A 14,199-nucleotide genomic window follows, 5' to 3' on the forward strand; every position below is an offset into this window, starting at 1 on the left:
TGTTGCATATTGGGGGCGTAGCCACGTGAGGACTTTCTTGGGTTCAATCGTAAAGAAAAATAATTAGGAATCTGAATAAATAACAATAAGTTGGTGCTTGTATGTCACGATGTCAGTTTTATATACCATAAAAATAAATAAAATTAACTGGAAAAGCTAAAAGTCGTAGGAAACCAACTTTGAACTTTTCTCGCCTTTCAGATAACCTACTATGATATTAGATTACGTGCGGTAGACAACAGAACGTCGTTGTTGAGGCGGTTGTTAAGTAAACAAGAATGTTTTAAAAACTGTGTACTGAAAAAGCCGATTTATTTTCGAACCATTGAATCTTACAAGAAAAGAAAAGTACGTAAGAGATGACGTTTTAATACCGTACTGCGACAAATTTCGAACACTTAATCTGTGATGTAACTTCTTGCACTAGAAATCAACGAAAAATGAACTTTCTTATCGATTTCAAAGGTTTAGCATATTATTTATTTTATTGTTGTTGCAATTAAGTGCTATTTATACAGATTTAAACACGTTTTGTTAATGAAAAAGGAGAATTTAGAAATCGGCTTCGATTCAAATTCCGAACACTTCAACGTAATCGCTAAGAGATAGATAGGCAAACCGTCTGAATACTGACTGTCACTTTTTCCAACGCCTGCCGATTCCCTGGAGGTGGCCCTACAGTAAAAGCTGTACGTCCCAAGGAACGAAAAGGTATACAATAATCATTCTTTCTATTACACTAGCGCTAATAATTGGATTTTTATTGTAAAGTGTTCGAAGTTTGAGACTGTCCGAAATTCGAATCAAAACGATATAGCGTGCTCTTCTGTTTTCAATTTCCCGAGCGTCTCGCGTTTACGTTTTCTGTCTGTAAAGTTCATGGTCGGTCATGGAAAATGTTGTTGCATAGGTCTCGAATATCTGTGCTTTCCACAAGAAGCTGGTCATTGTCGTACTTGAGCTATAACTCATCAGGCGACATTTGAATTGCTGGAATAAAAAAAAACTAAACTTTGAGTCATCTCTTATCTGAACACAGTGTTTATTTTACTGTGCTTTCCACAAGAAGCTGGTCATTGTCGTACTTGAGCTATAACTCATCAGGCGACATTTGAATTGCTGGAATAAAAAAAAACTAAACTTTGAGTCATCTCTTATCTGAACACAGTGTTTATTTTACCGCAGCGCTCCTAGTGGGCGGATCTGGAATGGTTTGACAGCCTAATGTTTATTTTCATACCAAAATAAAGTTCAAATCTGCTCGCAAATCTGGGTTGGTCGGTTTTTCGCAATCATATGCAAGATAGAGTGGAATATTCTTAATGGGTATTTTTCGATATGAAACGAATGTAAAATTAACCACTATAGAAACAATTTCTAAACTGAGCTCGTTAGAAAATCTTCTGCAATATTAATCACATGTGCGTTAGAAATTTCCGATAATATACTTCTGAATCATCTTGAATTGAGTTTTTCTAATAATAGTTTGACCAGAGATTATTACTCCTCTAAAATCCCTCTGTGTTTGTTTGTCACTTTTACTGTGCTCTAGAAGGATTTTTCTTGGATTTTTGATCATTTTCGTTTTATTGTGTAAAAAAAACATTATTTGTTATATTTGGTATTTAGTTTTGTTTAATTTTATCACCGTTTTAGTGTCATGTTAGTTACTTCTTTTAGCTTCACTTTAATGCTTCTCAGGATTTTTGGCAGCACGGCTGACTCTAGTGCAAGTTTGAATTATTCGCTCAATCAAAATTTGTATTTAACATGTTTTGCCATCGATTTCCTCGGTGAAACTATTGTGTTTTGTTTAAGGAGAGTTACTGCATGCTGTTGAGGCGCTCGAATATGCAACGGATTCAGCGAGTTCAGTAGGATAAGTAACATTATTTTTGGGGATTTGTGATATTTTGAAACTCAAACATTCACCCACTAGTGCAACTTTCGACTGCCTACCTTACTACTGCCGCATGAACCAACATCGTCGGAATGAATGTGTATTATGGGAGTTATGACAACGGGCGTCTTCTTAATGATCTTTTTACTGATGGAGGAGTACATTTTTATCTATCTTTCTCGCATCTACCTAGCCATTCGCGTTTGGAAATATTTTTTATAGTTTGCATGTGATAAGCGCTGAGTAAGCGAGGGCCGCGTAGGTGACAGTTTGATATTGCGCCCCTTTTTGCCTTTCTCCTAGAAAGGTATAGCAATCACTGAAAAAAACCAAAGGTATAAAAGTGCTCCAAAGGGTCGAATCTCGTACATCAATCGGCTTAGTTCGACGAGCTGAGCATTTTCTGTATGTGTGTGTGTGTGTGTGTATGTATGTAACGGTCTCCCAATCTCGCTCGATTTTCTCAAAGATGGCTGGACCGATTTTCATGAAACTAATTGCAAATGAAAGGTCTAGTTGCCCCATAAAACCCCATTGAATTTTTTTGTAATCGCATTTTTAGTTTCGAGATTATGTATCAAAATGTGAAAACAGCAAAACTTCATTATCTCAGAAACTACAAACCGATTTGAACAAAATTGGTATCAAAAGAACGGGCTTGTTTTTTGAACCATTTGTGAAATAATTTTATAATGATTGGACATGTAGTTCAAAAGTTATGCAAAGAAACGTGTTTCAAACACTGTTTAAACTCACTCACTTTTCTCAGAGACGGCTGGACCGATTTTCACAAAATTAGTGTCATATGGAAGGTCTTGTTGCCCCATAAGACCCAATTGAATTTTATTGTTATTGTACTTTAACTTTGTCCGTTATGAATAATAATATGAAATCAGGCTATGACAAGAAACATGTTTCTAGGACTGTTTGAACTCACCCACTTTTCTCAGAAATGGCTGTACCGATTTTCACGAAATAAGTTGCAATAGAAAGGTCTAGTTGTTTTATAAAACCCTATTGAATTTTATTATAATCGGACTGTAACTTTGGCTGTTATGTATCAAAATGTTAAAGTTATGAAACTCCATTATCTCAGAAACTACACAACCGATTTGAACAAAATAGGTATCAAATGAACGGGCTGTCTTTAAAACCCCTAAATAGCTAATTTTATGGTGATTGAACATGTAGTTCGAAGGTTATGAAAAGAAACGTGTTCAGAAAACTTCATCAAATTCACTCGTTTTGCCAAAGATGGCATCACTGATTTCAACAATCTTAGTTTTAAATTGAAGGTTTAGTTGCTTTATGACAAGTTGACAAAATCGACAAAATGGTGCTCTAAAGCTTACAATAGTTGCCCTAGAATTTAAAAATTTACAGGAAAAGCTATAATTTTTCATTTTTTCTTAGATTGACCTTCGGGGCAACATTTGTGTTGGCCAGTGTAATCGGACTTTAATTTTATCCATTATGTGTTAAATTGCAAAAATATTGATAATCTCTTCTTTCAAAGGTTACACGACTTGTTCAAAGAAAACAGGTGACGCAAATTCGGATTTCAAAATGAAGTATGAAGTTGATTCTTGGTCTCTGAGCATCATCCCGGGTACTGGAAAACTCACATTGGGTAATGTTTGTCCCTTTTAGACTGGTAGAAACCAGAAGCTACTGTCTAGAAATTTAAAATGGCGTCTGAAGATGATTTCTGGCCTCAGGGTATCATACTGCTTCCCCAAATCGTATTGGATGATATTTGTCACTTTAGGCTGTTGATCGGAAACTGTCGCCATCTTCGCCATAGAAATACCCAGATTAGGCAGTTCGGCAATTTTATGATGGATTTCATGATTTTATGATTATCAGGCAACCAGAAGTGGTCATCTGGATTGAAAATTGGGTTTTAGGTCGGATTCTGGTCACTGGGTATAATCCAGGTTTCAAAAACCCATATTGATTGGTATTTGGCCATTCATTAGATGCCTTTCAGAAACGATCAGTAATATCAACTGTGTTATAGAACTTCAATTTCACTGATAAGATCATTCAAATAAATGTATAAGGAACAACATTTAATTATACATTAGTATATGAGTACAGATCGATTATACCACAATCAAAAACAAAATCGCATCATATAGTTGAAAGAATTTAATGTTATTTTCATGTATATGTGTTAATTTATATTCATATCGTCGGTTTCGTGCAACACTGGCACAACTCAAAAAACATAGTTTCGAGAAAAACGCGTTTGAAAATTTGCATCAAAAATTTATTTTTCGATTTTCAAGAAAACTTTGAAGGTTACCAATCCTTATTAAACATCTTTGGGTCTATTATGCACATATTACGTACTCACGTAGTCCAAGTTAAAACCTTATTTTCACTAATTTTATGCAGAAATTTCGATTTGTGAAGCAAAGGCACTTCTACTCATAACTCTGGATCTGGAATTATTGTGATTTTCGAAATTGGATTTCGTGTGATGAAACTTAACAGTACTTGGCGTCGTTTGCCATCAAAAACTCAAAAATGCAAAATTTTGAGTTGTGCCAGTGTTGCACGAAACCGATGATATGTTAAATTTTAAATGTTCGGTATAGTTGTGCTGTTGGCTACCAAAAATTTGTTGTTTAGAATGAATAACAAATCCAGCAGAAATAATCAAGGTGTATTTTTTAAGTGTTGGAGTAAATCTTTTTTAACAAATTATAAGTTCGAAGGAGAAAGGCTTGGTCTCACCGCTAGGTGGATTAATTTCGTTTTTTTTAAAACATCATTGAACATAATCAGATAGCTCAGTAAGATTGAGAATTAGCTACCTAATGTCTTCAGCAAAGTTTTTTGTAATGTTATTTTGGAAAACTTTGCCAAAGACGGCGATAAAAATATTGATTTTTAGAGAAGATATTCTTTTTATCTCACTTGTAAGGGAATTAACCACGGATCTGTTAATGTCCAAAGAAGGATCTTTTTTTAATCTAAAACTTTCCCGAAGGCAGTATTGCTCTAGAATGTAACGTTCACGAGAAAATGACTTTTGACCACCTCTTTTCATTTCTAGACCACAGTGCCACGCGAGACAATTAGTGTAATGGGAGTCCGGACATGTTCAGCATTGCTGTGTAGTGCTATCTGCCGGTTTGTGAAAGGTAGTATATAGTATATAGTGAAACAAATAATTATTTTATTCTTTGGCTGTATTTTTCCTATTAGGTGATTATCAAATGTATTAAATGAATCCGGTATCATTCATTTTTCTCCACAGGGTGAATAATATTATCCGTGTTCAATGTTGTAGTCACTACTTTATTCTTTCAATATTAAACAACAACATATTTATACAATATGTAGATACATCAGCATGGTTTGTAATATTTACATCACAAACTCGAAATGTCCACCCTTGGCTTGAACGCACACCTTCAATCGTTTAGGGTAATTATCGACGATGAACGATAGTTCTTCCACAGATGTGGCTTCCCAGGCTTTGATTAGACTAGCTTTCAAATGATCCAATGATTTGTGTGGTTTAGTACAGGCTCTGGATTCAAGAATAGACCATCTTTAGTTAAATATCTCGGAAAAAGTCTGCTACAGAGTTCCGGCGTTTTTTCGCTCCATGCGATGGAGCCCAATCTTGTTGTAATCATGCTTGTCTTTTCTCCTCAGAGAACCTCTAGAGTGCAGGAGAACATCTTGCACTGCGGAAACAACTGCCGTCACACTAAAGAGCAAATGTATGCAGTAAGAGCAAGTGTATGGTATAATGATGATGTGTGTGTGTCTATGATATGGTATGATTTGTGTGTGTGTGCTGTGTATGGTTTTTAACTCGGCACGATCTGCTAACTGCTGAATCCGGTTCACGAAATTCACAACTCTTCATTAGTAGACATTATAACTCATTACCCAAGTAAAAATATTGGTTTTATCAAAGTTTTATAGCGCTCAATACAGCCAAAAAAGCCATGGTAATGTCCATTAAGTTTTACCGAAATGTACAGGTGTCCAAGGTGCCACTGTGTCGATGGGAAACGATTTGAAAAGGGTGACGAATTAGTTTCTCTTGGTACGCTTGTGACATGTGACAACGATATGAGCCGTGAAGTGAAACGACGAGTTACAGCTGCGAACAGGGCCTACGGACGGACTACGTTTCCAGCTAAAGTCCCGTAGTTTGTAAACTCGCACAAAACTAGCGCTGTATAGGACGCTGATACTCCCGGTGGCCCTTTACGGACATGAAGCATGGACGCTGGAGGAAACTAATCGACAAGCGCTCGGAGTTTATGAGCGTAAAGTTCTGCGATCGATACTTGGCGGTAAACTGAAAGATGGAATGTGGCGCAGACGCATGAATCACGAGTTGTGCCAGGTGTACAAACATGCTGATATAGTGGAGGTAATGTAGCGGGGCAGGTTCAGTGGGCTGGACATGTAGCCAGAATGCCAGACGAAAAAGATGCAAAAACTATCTTCAATAGAGAACCAGGAAGAGGCCGTCGACTTGGCGGTAGGCCTCGCACGCGGTGGATGTGTGCGGTGGAAGAAGATGCACGATCTGCTGGTGTGCGAGGAGAATGGAGAACGGCTGCCCAAGACAGAAGAAGCTGGACATCCCTAATTCGTTCGGCCCTAGACCGGTGAACGGTTCGTTAGCCAACAAAGTATAGTAAAGTAAGTTTTTATACCAATTTGAGCCTGCCCTAACGCTTTGAACCTCGAATGGAAATAAAGTGTTAGGGATTTTTGCATTTGCATGATATTAGACATCATTATCTTAAAATTATGTTGATTGATGTAGTTGAGTTTCGGGTTTTCAAACCCAAACCCGACCTAAACCCGAAATTTTTAACCCGAACTCGAATATTTTTCGGTCAAATATCGACCACAGACGCTATGTTTGAATCCCGGCTTAATACCAATTTCCAGAATTAGAATAATACCCAGATGCCAGAGAAGTACTCCACATGCCATTTTGAAATCCATCATGACAACAGCCAAAACTGTCTAAGCACTATGCAATATGAGCATTTCCAATCATTCTTATTGATGCACATAAGCCAAAAAGTGTTATATCTAATATATCTAGCCGATGGTAGCAGTGATCATGAGCTCCTACAAGCCAAAAATTTACCTCAGACATCAGTTTTAATTCTTACAGCCCCAAAATGGTCGATTTCCACCTCAGTTGGGTACTCGAGATGATGCATAGAAGGTAAGAATCGACCCTGGACACCATTTTGAATTCTAAAATGGTGACTTCGGGATTCTGGGAAACAGCACAAAACGACTGAATACCACCTGGGTGTTTTCGGGATAAGATTCAAAATTTGCAGTGGACAGAAATTGACTTCACATGCCATTTTGAAATCCTAGATGACGATTTCCAGAAACAACCCAGTCAACATTTTCATACGTATAATAATGTTCTGATTCCAATATACGCACTCATATGTATCATACAAACTCGCAATTGATGCGCAAAAACAGCATATACGTACTATTTTGGAGGCGATATACGTACTGAGGAATAATGGTATGCAATTCATTGATATACGTATTAATATACGATAATATCCGATAGAAAGTGATTTGTTTCACACTGTTTTACAACTCTAAGCTTACAATCGTAAATCGGTAAGACTCCACCATGATAAACAATTAAAGATGAATTTTTGCGCATGATAAAAAGCGTGTTATACGATTTCGACTTCGTTGAGCTACATTTGCGATAGTTCTCATACATTGATATACGATTTGTGGTTGACTGGGAAGGAAATGTACGGAAGCCAAAAAGTGAGGATGTTCTGATTAAAAAAAAAAAAACAAACGTTTCAAACGATTTGGCTTTTGAGGCTTTGAGACGTATGCAATATCCGATTCGCCATACATTTTCAAACTATGAACAAGTCGCAAGGCCAATCTTTGGATGTGCGTGGAATCAATAAGAAGAAAATTAAAAAATTTTAAATAAAGAAAAAAAGTAGGAAGGTGGTATCTAAGACACGACCGCATGACGTTGGACTCCGGTATTTTTATATTCCATTAAAACAAATAGTAGATGGAATTGTAACTCTGGTATTTTCTGCAATTTTATCTAACAGTGCATTTCTAAATGCGGAGACGTTAAAGCGTTATAAATAATAATATATACTAAAAGCAAAGCCTTGGTGCTACATTCCGATTCGGAACTTGACCTTCTGTTTACTATACATAGACTTCGCAGCCAACCGTTAAGTGTACAGGACATTTGCGGGGCTAGCGCTACGATCCTACTGACACTAACAGTCTCTCCCCAGTCAGGACTCGAACCTACGACGACTGGTTTGTTAGACCAGCATCGTACCTCGAGACCAGCTGGGGAGGCTAAATATATACTAAAAGAATGTCAAAAAAAACCTGAACACCACTCATTTTCAAGATGTGTGTGTATACTGCCAGTATAGTGCCAGGTTAATATAGTTTTATGCCTTATGTTTGATTTTGATATTTGCTCTTCAGTTGTGAAAAAGGCATCGGAACAAGTTAGAAAAATTATTGAATGTGGACAAATCAATCGTTACCAACGTAATCAAAGTGTTTGGAGCCAGAAAGATAGGATCGGGGGAAATCGATTGCGTGGTACAGAATGATGAAACTTATGTCAAGGCGGACTTTGAACAGCTTCCCGGACGGGAATATTATACGGCAACTGGAAGAGGGAAGATGGCAAAGATTTTCAAATACACTAAGCTGTGGAAGTTTGCAAAGAAATATCTCGTGTGGCAGACCAATACTGGGTTATCGTCAAGCGGAACCTCAAGGACACACGAAAGACAGTTGTCAACGATTTGAAAGGGGGGGGGGGAGGTGGCAAAGAGGGCGAATGCCCCGGGCCTTCCGACACAAGGATCCCCTTCAGTCCTGTGCCAGACGTTTGTTTTTTTCTCGCCCCCTCCTAGCGAAATGTTAAATCATTTCAAAATTTAAAATTTTCTTACCTTTAATTTTTTTGAGAAAGCCCCTCAGCACCTAAATTCGGCCCTGATTTCGGTAGAAAGAAAGCTTAAGTCAATATTTTTCTTTTTATTCTGAACGAATTGAACTTGACAAAGAAACACGATTTGATTTTTTAATAATAAAGTAGGAGAGTGGTATCCAAGACACGACCGCAAAGTTGACGTAGGACTACGATAGTTTTATATTTCATTTTGAAACTACAAGCTATATTTGGCTTAAGCATGTTTTACTATTGGCACATTTAAATTTTGGCACACATATGCCAAAAACGAACGATTATTTTCAATCATATTTTTTAGTTTACTTGTTTGTTTAACCGATTTAAGCTTAATATCCTCCAACAGGAAGGTATTTTCATTCTAAGTACAGAGAACCGTGTCTCTAGTTACTCAGGTGGTCATATCAAGTATCTAGGTCGTCATAGGCTACATGCGGACCTGTCGCTGTTGAGTTGCGGATACTCTCAAATTATTGAGGTTAAACTCATCAATCGACACCTATAACGACTTGGAACTAAAATAGTTCATTGATGGCCATATCTTCTGTCAAAGTCGTCATAGGCCACTAGAAAAGTAAAAAAGTTATATAAGGGAACCGTTCCTCTACGACACGTACAGAATTTTGTTGTCCTCAGCGGCATGGGCGTAGCTAGAATTTCGAATAGGGGGTGGCAAGTTCTTCAAAATTATAAAAGTAAAAAAAAATGGTATTTTGAAAAATAGAAATAAATACTAGTGTTTAGTAATTGTTACATCAAGGCAACCAGTGAAAAGGTGTCCTTGACATCAGAGTGGAAAATTTGATTATTCTTCGTCCAACCTCGAATATAAATAGATGTTCTTTAGTAAAAGTTCATTTAAATCTTTGTACATATAATTTTGGCGACGAGGATCTCAAGAATCCACGAACATGGCAGAAGATAGAGTTGATCAGCAGCCGCAACCGGGAATTCAAGATATGTTTCTTAAGATGGCCAGTATCAAACCCCGGAGCAGATTTTGGAGTCCCTCTCATCGAACATCACCGAGTTTGTTTTCGCCGAAGAAAACGGAGTTACGTTCGGACGCTGGTTTAACCGCTACCAGGACCCCTTCAAGAAAGATGCAGGCCAGCTGAATGATGCGGCGAAGGTACATCTCCTTTTCCGGAAGTTGGACACCCATTCGCACAACTGCTATCTCAACTACATCCTGCCAAAGCTTCCCAAAAACGTTAAGTTTGAAGATACAGTCAAGATTCTCCATTAAATCTTCGGGCATCAAACGTCACCGTTCCGGACGCGGTACATGTGTCTTTTCACGGTTGTTAACCATCTGACGATGAACACTCAGCAAGCAGAGACCGCTGTTCAACCATTGTTGACCTCAGCCAGGTTTTCACCCTACGTAAAGTGCTGAACGGGCTTTCGACTAGCAGGTCTATAAGATCCAGCTCTTCCAAGTTCTTACGGTCTGCTCTCATGCTGCTGCAATGTTGATACAAAACTTCCACCTCTCCAAGAAAATTGTCAACTTCGTAAAAAATTACGAAACTTTCGGTTTAGCGCTTGAACTCTTCCAACTCAATTAATTTTTGCCGCTGATATAAAGGATATCGCAGCAAGCAGTTGTTGTCTACTCATGCAGTCTGTGCTAGGCGTGCTCGCATATGATTGGTATATTGTTTGTGAAAAATCCGACCTTGAAGTTTTTATTCAATTTTCACTGTTAAGCAATAAAATGATAATGATAACTAGAGTATCAAAAAAATTGTCCATCATTTTATCAATTCAACGACATATCGACTATTGTGATCCATCATGTGGTTGCATCAGTATTACCGTTTGAAATCTTGCATTCCGACGTCATACTTTGGTTTTAGTTTCCGCAGAATGTATCCCAATATAGTGCGGTAAGACGTAGTCCTACGTCAAAAATGACCGATTTGTACACATTTTTGTTTGATCAATTTTTAACTGCAACACCCTGTATATGTACATTTTTAGTATCTGGATGACAGACCAAATATCGATGTCCGACACCATTTTCCAATCCAAAATGGAAACGTTTTCTGGGAAGCTGGGTAAAATTGAGAAAAAATCCTGAATACCCCCCATTATAACAGTGATGGCATAAACTCATGCAAAGTTGAACTGAGTGACCTTTTTTCAGGTTTGAATTCAACTTGAATCTGCTTCTTTACAATAGTTTGAGTTTTTATGCACCGCACACTCTGATCAGTTGGGTTCAAATGCATGCAACGCATGCAGTTCACGATGTTTTCAACGGTGCGATGAGTTTTTTGTTAGATTGAATTTATGCTTGCAAAGAACAATATGACATAATGATGAATTTCTCGTAGGTAGGTACAATTTATGAAACAGTTTTTGTTAGAAAAGGTTTTTTTTCCTCGGGAGTCCCCTTTTTTGGAATCTCGAGAATATTTTTTAGACAGGTAAATTGTCTAGATAAAAATACTTGAGTTCAAATAAACCTGAAATAGAATGGCTGTCCGATTATGACATACGTTTTGTTCCGGTCATGAACGAATCATCATCAACATTAGATAAAATGATATATTTGAATGAATTTACGTAGAATTATCTATAAATTATTGCTTCTGTAAGCTAGACAGATCGATTTGTTCATGATTTTGTTCATAATTTAATGGTGAAAATGTGATATGAAAATTTATGTACCATGAAAACAGTCTAAATTGTTCCGACCATGATGCATTACCCTTCTAACCACTCGAAATTTCAAGCATAAAAAAATCTGACTACTTACCCCAAAACAGTCGGAATCACCAAATCTCCCATGCTTGCTGTTTTATAGTTTTCGTGTTGCGTATGCCGATGATATTCCGATACTAGGCGATGTTTCGATTTGTTTCGATATTTTTTCTTATTGTTGCCGGTTGCTAGAGTTCGGTGAATTCGGCTTTATCCAAATTTGATGGCGCTACGTAGTTACTGCAAGCGGTTTTGTTTTCACTAACATGAAATCTACTCTCTTTCACCGGACTACACTTGTCACTGGTTTAATTCTGTTTCGCACTCTACTTACACACTTGCTTCAGAGCTGTTTTGGGATTATTTTACATAATGATTGTAACGGATTGCTACTGGTTTTTGACTATTTGCTTTCGCTTATGCGTTCACTAGTTTTCGTATGTTGTTGTGTTGCTGTTGTTGCGCTATGTTACGTAGTAAAAAGATGCTACCACTTTCTTTCTTCTTTTCTCTTAATGATTTTGGCACTTGGAAAACTGATTGCACTACTCTATGATACTTCTGATTTCTCGCTGATCTGGTTGTTTTCGCTTTCTCAATTGACTCACTGCGTTCGATTAATCCAGTTCAAATAATCAGGCTGGTTTTGGCTGAAATGTCGCACTTAGGTACTACGGTAGGGCTAAACCTGCAACGATTGCATCAAAGGTTGTGCTAGTGTCGTACATATGGGAGACTTGTTGGGAGGATAAGAATGGGACCACCTAGCAGCGAAGCGACGACGGATCCTCCGTTGTCAAGAGCTGCCTGCCGGAAGCACCGTATGGGCTACTGCCGGCACAGGTTTGCTGCTTGCCGCAGTGGCCAAGAACAATTCCATTGGTGGCGATGATGGTTCCATGCTGCCTGCTTGACAAACATCCTCGCGGAGTGCCTACTCCGGTAGATCGAGAACAGGAGGACAAGAGTTAAGTTACTAAAGGTAAAGCTGATGAACGCCAACTTCAATTTGTTTACCTGTAAAAAGGTGTGCTGATTAATTGTTCAGTATAACGATTGATGAATTGGGAGAATCCGGTTTAACATCGAAGAAAACTCTGAAGAAAAAGTGCCACTTTTGGAAACTTTTCTCTCACAACTCAAGAAACATATTTTCATTTCAGGTCACACCGAAAGCTTCACGTTTTCATCTCCACATCAGCACCCTCACAATTTAATGCTATTATTGAATTCGCGTGAAAACATAAGAAAACCTCGCTCTACTTTCGCCAACCCTCTCGACGGAGGGAATAGCAGCAAAAAAAAAAAATGAAAATAAAAAAAACGGAATGGGCGCGGATAGAAATTCTCAGGACGTTTCTTGCTCGTGCTCTCTTCTATGCCCACCCCCGTCGAGAACACCGCCGCCGCCATCGTTGTCGAACAAAATACGCATGATGATGGTACGGACAGTACCGCCACCTGATTACAATCGGGGCCTGAAGGCGGCAAGCAAGTGGCAAGAAAGGATTTGACAGCTTACCAGGAGTATCCTTTTCTCCGTTCCCACCGTCTGGCGGGGCTGTGTGCGTGCAACACTCCTACGCTCGCACGCTCTTCGGAAACGGGAAAATTTCTGTGTAGTGCCACGCTTGTCAAGGGTGAGATTTTCCTCTCATTTTCTCACCGTCCCACATACACATACACAAACACACAGGCAAGCAGACTGTCCAACGGTTATCCTTACTGATGTCTATCGGCGCTTGAATGTGTGAGAGGGGCGTCACCACACACATGTATTTTGCATTATTTTCGCGAGTGGAAATCAAAGGGAGGAAAATATTTTCACCTAGGAACGAAAAAATTCTATAGGAAAAAAATGTGGAATGTTTTTAAAACGTACTCTCGAATTGCACTACTAGATTGAATCATTTTGACAGCAAAGTTCTACTTTTTTGACACTTGGTATTCACTCAACTGTAACTTGAATTCGATCCTAGTAGGCATCCGTCATATTCCAAAACTACTGTAAACTGTCTGCACTAGGAAACAAACAGCCACCATTTATTCCAACCTGAGAAGCACACAAAAGTCACAAGTCCGATTGCCTTTTTTCGGGGCGTTTTTTGTTCCTCTATTTTTCGACCGTTGATTTCGCTCCGAAGGCAAGTTCTCCGTTGTTGTCGCCGAATCGTCTGCGACGGCCGCTGGCTGACTGACTAACTGACTGTCTGGCTGTCTGCTTGCCTTCCATGCCTTGGTTGCTGCTGCTGCTGCTGCTGCTGCTGTGTGAGATGAGAGTACGTGTGGACAGAGCAAATCTGTTTTCCTCGTGTGCGATCAGTTCCTTAACTACACTCTCGAAAGCTGTGCTGGCTGTATGTGGCCAGAGTCAGTGCGGGTTGGATCGTTCCCTGTGGGTCTGCCGCTGACACCGATTTCGGAATAGAACTATGTCTTTGTTCGAGAGAAACAAATTTAAATTAACCTGTTCACAGATAATGGTTTTGAATATTTTAGAATCCCGTAGCAGAGAGTTGTAGCAAATCGAAGGAGGCCACGTATGGTCAATCATTCCTGCTTCGACACTAACTGATTGCTTTGA

At 38.6% G+C, this 14,199-nt stretch overlaps 1 protein-coding gene across 19 annotated transcripts in view; it reads right to left on the bottom strand.

Moving 5' to 3' along the window:
• The window catches only part of LOC129718145 (cubilin), a 339,048-nt gene that overhangs the window by 285,005 nt on the left and 39,844 nt on the right, over window positions 1-14,199 (bottom strand). For 10 of the 19 annotated variants that reach the window (XR_008727035.1, XM_055669569.1, XM_055669492.1 and 7 more), the window contains exon 2: window positions 11,671-12,632. The gene's annotated coding sequence lies outside the window, so the exon portion shown is untranslated. Of the gene's footprint in view, window positions 1-11,670; window positions 12,633-13,137; window positions 13,444-13,497; window positions 13,828-14,199 lie in introns of those variants that run through there. The other 9 variants (XM_055668955.1, XM_055669206.1, XM_055668800.1 and 6 more) reach the window with 9 other exon arrangements.

Source organism: Wyeomyia smithii, chromosome 1, assembly GCF_029784165.1.
Source record: "Wyeomyia smithii strain HCP4-BCI-WySm-NY-G18 chromosome 1, ASM2978416v1, whole genome shotgun sequence".
Classification (NCBI taxonomy): Eukaryota; Metazoa; Arthropoda; class Insecta; order Diptera; family Culicidae; genus Wyeomyia; species Wyeomyia smithii.